This window comes from Mya arenaria, chromosome 10, assembly GCF_026914265.1.
Source record: "Mya arenaria isolate MELC-2E11 chromosome 10, ASM2691426v1".
In the NCBI taxonomy this organism is placed as follows: Eukaryota; Metazoa; Mollusca; class Bivalvia; order Myida; family Myidae; genus Mya; species Mya arenaria.
The window spans coordinates 51,361,818-51,371,425 of record NC_069131.1 but is presented as its reverse complement, the minus strand read 5'-3'; positions in this window follow the sequence as shown (position 1 = coordinate 51,371,425).

Sequence of the window (9,608 nt, the reverse complement as noted above, 5' to 3'; positions counted from 1 at the left end):
ATTGAGCGAGAACGTTGTTTAACATGACTCATCTGCCTAAAAAATGGAATTTAGAGGGTTACGAACTTATTCTACTACATGTTTGAGCAGATTAACATATTAATTTGACAGGATTTCAGTTACATATACGTATTCTATGTAGCTTACAATAATTGAGTCATCGTGTGAAATGCATTTTTACATTGATACACGATTTACGTGACATGATTCTTCATTTTTATTGCAAATATTTAAACTTCCTTATTTCAGTAAAATGATATAGAGTTTGGTAGGGGCTTTTTATCAATAACCCAAATTTTACAAAAAAAACCAAATCTTTAAACCTCACGATAGATATATGAACGATGTATGGACCATATGCGCGCACTAGAGTGGAACATCACAGTTGGATTAGGTTTATAGGTAACGTTTTTGATATTATTTTACTACATCTTCTTTATAATTCAAGCACTATTTAAGTTATTTTTAAATGCTCAATTTTATTTTTAAGTAGTTATTGTAATAATAACAAAATTTAGTAAATTAAAAGTGAAGTGTTGTTCTTCGCGAAAAGATAGTATTTAGCAGTAAATGAGTAGAGAGGATTGTAGTATTAATTGTAATATATCCAAATCTAGTACGCGAATTAAACAGTATTTATTAAAGGGGTAACGATCTTGCACTACCTCTAATTAAATGTTAGAGTACAGTTATCGCGATCTACAGCATATAGGGCGTATGTACCTTGGCCGCAAGCTCCGGTTGCTCTCTCTTATTTTGTAGATCTTCAAAATATAATTATCATTTAATATATAAGATTTTTTGGTGCATTTTTAATAATCGATCTAGTACGTTAAATAAATAAACAAACACAGATATAAACATAGGTGTTATTTTATCGTGTATGGAATCGTGTATTTGGTATAACACAAATGATTCCAAGATAGTACGCCAGTACACGAAGTAAGCAGTATATATCAAACGGGGACGCATATTTCTTTTATTTATGGCAGTATCACTAAGATAAGTACAAAGGTGATATTTATATCTGGAGTGGACATTTGTACAAATAAAAATGAGTTCAACGTCGAACATATATTGCAATATGTTTTGTTATTTGAAGATTTATATTTGCATCAGTAAATTTATGTGCATAAAATGAATAATATATGTGTCACAGAGAATTGCTTTTTTGCAGCTTGAATAAAAGCCACATGAAAGAAATATGCAATGGAATGCATTGTATGCTTACAGATCATCAAAACATCCGTATAGACATTGAATTCATATCAGGATGAAACACTGGATTTCACCTGTTAAAATAAATAGAAGAGAAGAAAGAAACCTATCGTTTGGTCTAACAATGAGAAATGTTAATGCGGAAATTTATTTAGTCTTTTCATAAAAATGGGAAGAAATGTTTGCATCAGAATAATGCATTTAAATCTCACATTAGTTTATGAATATACCTTTTAGAACTACATTTATATTATTGAATGTCAATTTAAAGTAAATGTTAAGTTAAATTGACAATTGACGTTGAGATTAAAAGACGTGTTGAAACTTAATGTTAACCAAATATAAAAAATCGATAACTTCAATTCATTGAACATAAAATTAACTGAGTGATATCGCGATCTACTTTCAGGAAATCAAAATAACAATGGAACACAAGAACAGTAATAACGTTGATCTCGAAGCATTAAGTAAAAGGAAAATTGAAGAGTATTCCGGGGCCATCGCCTATACCTTACTCGTCATAGTGTTTGGAATACTTGGCAATATCATGTCCGTCATCTTTTATGGGTTCAAAGTACCAAGGACATCTACAAATGTTATAATAACGGTGCTTGCTGCAGTTGATCTTATAGCGTGCGTCTTATTCTCCGACGAAATTATCGAACTTTGTTTTACAGTAACATTCAAAAACAAACCCGGCTGCAAAGTGATGTATTTCTTGAACCATTGGCTTGCAATTACGTCAGGTTTCATGCTATTGTTCGTTGCCATTGATCGGTACCGGAAGATTTGTCGACCTTTTGCATGGCAATTCTCAATAAAATCAGCCAAGATTTCATTCCTGATCATCGTTATTGCAGCAATGGTTCATTCTGTAAGATATCTCGTTATTTTGGATGTTGTTAATGTAAACGTGACAGAAGAAGAGAGTGATAAAACAATTGAAGCATTCTATTGCACGCACTCTGGATTAAAACCGCTATTACACTATTCCATGTGCTTGATCTTCTGACATTCATCATTGTCATTGGTGTGTGTATAGTTTTGTACATATTAATATCAAGAGCTCTATGGGTGTCGCGAAAGCATATCAAACAAGCTAATAGAGGAGAAAGAAGTTCAAATGACGGACATCATGAAGGGGCCAGTTCCAGTGTCTGGTATGCAGGAGCCAATAGTACAGGAGAAACCTCATTTTCTTACACACACAGCGATGATACAGTGAATGATGCTGTGATGCCTACCATGCAGCCGTCTTGTGTGCCATATAGTCCTGATCAAATCATCCATGAAAATCTTGATTCTAACTGCTGATCCTTTTAATACTTTATCAGGCGACGTTGCTGTTGTCAAGGACGTGGACAAAAGTTTTAAGATAAACCCTCATGGGGAAAACACACCAAGTGATTCCGAAAAAAACGTTAAAATATGTAACTTTCAAAAGCAACAATAATTCAAAAGATGACAGAGACATAAAACATCATGATAAGATAACAAAGCAATATCACGTTGAAAACAAGGTTGCCCTGATGATGATTGCCATAACAATCGCTTCTATATTTAGCTTCGTGCCATACTTTATTGTAAATCTTACATTAAAGCGGACAGAAGGCTCAAGCGAACAGGAATTCAGCGTTGGAATACAAATCGCTCTGAGATCATTTATATTGAATAATGCCATCAATCCTTACATAATTGGACTGTTTAATTCGAAGTTCAGACAATTTGTCAAGGAAATATTTTGTAAGTGTATCGGGGAAAATCGATTTTGAGTATTATTTGTTCAATTACTCCGATGTATGCATATGAAGTGGTCGTATTTAAATCCTGTAGCAGTTATATTAAAACTATCTTCGAAGTGCAGATTTCCTTATTATTATCAATAACAATCAATTATTGAATGTTCCAACCATTATTGCGATATAGTCATGATAGTATCATCATTAATAATTTCCTTTTTAAAATCTATATATTACTATATATTTGTAATTATTGAGTCATATGCCCTACCTAAGTTACAAACATACTAGTTCAAGGTTCTGTTTTTAGGGGTTCTTTATCCGATATTGTTAACATAGTCCATTCAATTAATCCGGAAAACAAATAGTTTTGTGTCAATGGCTTGTCTGTTCGACGAAAACGGAGCGCAGTATAAATCCCTTCGGCGTCAGATTCGCAGTTTAAGCTTGATTAAAGCTCTTAGTTAAATCGGCTGTACACAAATTCGGATGACGTAGCACTCAATGAGATGTCAACACGTGCACGTACGCGTACATGTAACGTTTTGCAAACCCTCAAAATTATTGGTGTTACGTTAACGTTTTCATTTACAAAACATTGTATAACCATTTTTGTTTTGCATTGATAGTGATTAATCTTCAATGCGCATCGAACTTAGCCAAAAAATGTTAAATGGTCCTGATACTACTTGTGCAGGTGAATTATTATGTTTATGTAGATACATGTATAATGTTGTATTTCTACTATTTTAATAAAAAAAACGCTTGTTAAAACTTTGAGGTGCATGCTTTTGTTACTTATGGAATGGTTTCTACAAATACTTTCAATGTACACAACTCTCATGCTCGTGCAATGAATATTGACAATAAAAACGAAATATATGTAGGACTTCGATAGAGTTCTTCTCAGTGGTCTTTATAAAGTAACAGTTTTTTTAATCTCTCAGAAATATTAAAAACATACTAGTTTAAATATAAAATGTCATGAACATGCTGTTTTGTATGTTGTAGATATATTGTCAGGTTGTTTGTACAATATGATAACAGTTGCGGGTCTTTTTGGCGTTTTAGAAATGACAACGCTATCAAAGCCACAAGCTTACTCAGGGTAAAAAAATAACGACAAAAGGGATAGTTCGCAAAGTATCATTTAAAGCCTCGCACGTTGGCGTTTATAACCCTCACAGTGTCACCTTGGTATTTAGCTTTTACACAAAACGTCTTTGAGTGTAAAAGGTCATCGCTACCCCCAGTAGCATCCGCATCATTTTTTTTAGTTTCGAACTCTCTGTTGGTGGATTTGTTTTAACATATGTTCCCGTCCAATTTAGGTCACAAGCTCTTACACAGCTGTGGTGTTGGCATGTTGGTTTACACATCCTATACATCATTTTCGCCACAATTCCTCACTCAGCAATAGTGTTGCAAAAACCAAAATCAACCAAATTTGTTTATAATTATTGAAATCAAATTTGTAATCAACCATGAATGCATTATTAAAAAATGATTTCCAATAAAAAATTGTCAAACCTTTAAATATATTCTAAACTCTATAATATCACCGATGAACTAAAAGCGAATTTCGTTTTAAATAGCAGACATAGCGTATGCTTATCTTAAATTTTATTAAAGTGAACACACAGGTTATCTTACCAAACACATATAAATTAATGTTATTTTTTCTGTCGAAGTTTAACAACATTATTTATATATTTTATTCATAAGCAAATTCATAAGCAAACACTGAAATATTTTAAGAGCTACTGCCATCAATAAATCACAATCAATGGTAGTGATAGTAAGGTTATTTTTTCATTATGATTAAAACTTAACCGCAAAAGGCTTACTTTCAAGTATCGCTTATTTAAAGTCAATGGCGTTTCATGAGCAATGTCAGGAAGTTATGTTAACAGTCTTATTTCTTGTAATGGACTTCTTTCTGGACAAAGAAGGCAATTATATTTTGTAATTATCTTAATAAAAGTGGTCTAGAGCTATATGGGTGTTCAGCTAACCAATTTCGTAAATACGAACTTATTTTAGCTCGATTGTGACGAAAGAATGAGAAAGTACCTTTAATGGGGATCCAACCCACGACCTCTTGGGTGAGAGACTGACACCTAAAATCTTGTTATTGACTTCTTTCTGGGCAAAGGACATAATTCATCACTCCTGATGTACAAACATAATATTATTTCGGCTGCTCTAATTCTGGCAATGACCATCAATACTGAGAACTCGAATGGAAAGTTTAATGTAAAAAAAATGCATTATTTTCTTCTTTTTGTAGAAAGGAGTGAATTATATTTTATATTCTCTGTATGGGTGTTCAGTTTACCTTATAGATGATGCCGTACTTATGTTCAACTGGTACAGGCGACGTTACAAAAAGCATGTTGAATCGAAATGCTAAGGAATATAATTGTTGTAACCCAGTACATATATTATGATTATTTTTGAATTAATATGTTCATTTATGAGACTTTTAATCAATATTTGCCATTCGCTAATACAAAAGTATACAGTGTTTCATATGTTTGCGCTGTTTGCAATATGGTATGTAATTTATTTAACATCAGCGACATACTTTTCAGAAGGAAAGTATGTGTTTTTCTATCCGAGGTTTAACATTAACTGATGTGATTAAGCTGTTACCACATCACATTATAGTGCTAAGTTATGGCAGAGGTAAATAGCAGCGAATGTTAGGCTTGCTAGCCAGGATAGGAGAAAAAAAACGCGGCGACCCAGGCTAATGGTAGCATGGAAGTTCCAAAACCCAGACAATTTCTTCCATTTTATGGCACCGACCGGCCCGGGCACCTACATGGGACAACGGCACTGAAACCAATGGTTACATTTGGGATTTAATTTAATTTAAAATTGTTACGAGGATTTTAGTATTGCTCACATTGAGAGCACGACAATCAACCATTGTAGGCAGTTCTGGCTGCTTTGACAGGTAACGTTCATGTTAGGCGCGTGCTCTGCTGGGCGACCATATTACATTGCGTGTGTAGGTCTGAATAAATACTATGAACATGGGCATTATGGTTGTTGTTAGTTTTTACACATTTTCTGGGTATGACACATCCAGTATCGAACTGTTACAAGTTGAACAATTGCTTATGTACTGGTACAAGTTCTCTACAAACAATATTTTTAAAAGTTAACTAGCTACCCTAACTTACTAAATGGAGTCTTTCGTTTAAAGTCTTTGTTATGTTAATCAAGTTCTTCGCTCATATATATACGCCTCCTTACTTTGTCTTCTTTCCATTGCTTTGTGGTGCAGGTCAGTGAATAATTTGATACCCCTCGTCCATAGAGCTGCCTAATCCATGTATAACCTCATCTAAACTGTATAATGAAATGGACACGTATCGAATAGGGATCGGTTCGTTCTGTTTTTATCAAACGTAAACAAAAGGAGTTAATCATTTAAAAGTTTAGCATTGACGTTAGAGAGGTCCCGGCCCTACATCGGTTTTGCGACCACATATTAAAAAGCTTCTACTGTGGTTGATAGTAGATTAAGCATAGCTCAACATAATATGCAGAGATTGTATGGTACAAAATGCATACCGTATGCTAACTTACGTAAGCTGACATCTTAGCTTTAACTGAAACAAGGCGTTCTATTTACATTGAGTCTAAATGTTCTGCTTTTTGTATTCCTTATAGAAGGGACAGACAAACTAATTCGGCGTGAGGCGTCATTGTTTTCATTAATTCTGACATATTTTGACCACAGAGACGGGATCCTGCCGTTGACGAAATAGAAAGGCTTGAATCACGCATAAATGATTAACGTCGTCTGTTTGGTACTTTTTACATAACTCTTATGTCCACTTCATATGTCCTTGAATGCATTATCAACTCAATATCATTGGCGATTGATACTTGTACATTATATATAGCCATAACATGTGATTTGAACTTTGATATTTATAAGGTTTCATCTCGACAAAAGATGGAGTCCGTATGTCATCAATTTAAACTGTTACAAGCAATCCTTGACGCTACTCGTTTTACCGAAACGTTTGATTCTCTTCTCGACTTAATCGTAGTTTTATAATTATATGATATTTTAAAATTTGGGGAAGGTTAAAAAGTTCTGATCAGTAAGTGAGTCATTGTCCTTTTCATTGCCTTTTACATCATTAAAATGATCGTTTAGATCAATATTCAAACGGACAATTTGACAAGGCGACTGTGTCAAACTTCGAACGCCTGTTCAATCATTTAATTGGTGTATATATTTTCACACAAATATCTTTTTAATGCCTGTAAGTTCATTTGATAAAATACGCCTTTTTAATAAATTAATTACACTTTAAAAGGTTGTAATGCAACCCCATAATTTCATTACGCAATTCGCAAATTACTCCGTCAATGACGAAAAGCCTACAGAGTGGCAATTGACCAACAATGACACGAATGCGAGCAGATATGCAGCCACGTCAACACTCTTGTTTTAACCGCTTGGCAAACGCATAATTATAAACTTGTTTTAAAACTTCGGGCTTCTTCTCTTTAAAAGATTTACGGAAAACATTCATCAATCCAACGTCAGTATCCCACTATCCCCACACACACCCTCTCAATGATGTCTTCAAATCGAACACTGGTAGGGCAAGTGTTCTGAATAACATATTTTCAGTCGCATAGGTACGTTATAATAGATGTCTGTAATTATACAGCTTATTTATTCGTTCAATCGTAGACTTTTTAACAATACATTTCCGTATTGGGAAGCACGTTTGTACACCAATTCTTGTATTTATTCGGTATTGTACGATTCCAAGGTTCGATGTTAAATATATAATAAAGAAACGCGTGAAAAGGTTCCGAATGAATATTTGCATCGACAGACGCTATCAAGTTAGAGTGATATTAACAATGTTCAATTCTCATTTGGGTACAATAAAAACGTCAAAATGTTATCCAAAATCTAATATCAACGTCGTTATGATTAAAATATTTGGAATAATAAAAATATAGAATAAATAAGTTATTCGTGATTGTGCTGTACAATACGGCATATATTTGAACTCATAAACAACTAGGAAACCACATTGGACTCGACTAACGGCTTGTCCAATATGGTTTTCCAAGATGTGTACTCATCCAAAAATATCTTCGTACTGTATAGAATCATAAATAACCTATACTTTTCTATTTTCTTAGAATATAGTGTAAACATTTTGATTTGATATGCAAAACAACAACGTTTTCAAAATGGAAATATATAAGCGACTGTAAGTTTATTTCACTTGCTTCTTGAACGGATTAGGTTATCTGACCAGAGGGAATGTATGTAAGCTGGTTATCTTTGGGAGTTACCAGTTATGCACAGTGCCTGATGTTCGGATTTTCTAATCCAGACCGGAATCATATAAATGAGTATTGTTCTTATATACCGTAAACATTCAAGAAGCTGATAGCTGTATTGCGAATTTTAACACACCACGCGTGAGTTGTTATGAACTGACGTCAAATGCGCATAAATCTTTACAGTTGACGTCAAGCAGTCCCCACAAAAGGTCTTACTTTACGCAGTTCAAACGTGTTTAAATTAATGTTATTTAATGGGAAGATTAATGGTGGTACTGTTCGTAGATGTAATAATTAGATTACTCACAATAAATTATAGACTGACATATCATTGTATGGTTTTAATTGTTTCGCGTGACTCATCAACAATGGAAGTGAAAGGTCGAGCAGTTTGACTCATTTATCTCATCGGCAAACAAGATAATAGAGGTCGAAGGTCCTTATAATTTATCCATTGAACAAACATTTGTCAATATGAAACAATGGTCTGTTAAAGAAAACAGAGGAGAATAAAGGAGCCTATCGGTTGGTCTTGCATTGAATTCGACCTGGTGTATTCGTAAGAGTAGTATGCTTTCAATAAGAATGTTTAAAGGCAAATTCAAGTACATTGGAAGTTTTGACAATATACGTTGAGAATAAACATGTGTTTGAACTTGATTTTAACCAAGTATTTATTATACATAACACCAATTATTTGAACACTAAATTTATTGAAGCGTGTATCTAAATGCAGTAAGTCAGGGAATTATAAAATGGATTACAACAGCAGTTTAAACGATGATCTCGAAGCATTAAATAAAAGGAACATTGAGGACTATGCCGGTGCGATCGCCTTTAATCTGCTCGTCATCGTGTTTGGAATACTTGGCAATACTATGTCGATTGTGTTTTACGGATTCAAAGTACCTAGGACGTCTACAAATGTGATGATAACGGGGCTCGCTACAGTTGATCTGATAGCATGCGTATCATTCTCCGTCAAAGTTATCGAACTTTGTCTTACAGTTACATTCAAAAACATATTAGGCTGCAAATTGATGTACTTTTTGAACCATTGGCTTATAGTCACGTCAGGTTACATGCTATTGTTGGTGGCTATTGATCGGTATCGGAAGATTTGTCGACCTTTTGCATGGCAATTCTTAATCAAATTAGTACTGATTTCATTCCTGATAGTCGTTATTGCAGTAATGAGTTATTCGGTGAGGCATCTTGTTACTATTGATGTTGTTCACGTAAATGAGACAGAAACAAAAAGTGACAAAACAATTGAAGCATTCTATTGCACGCACTCACAAGACCCGAGATTAA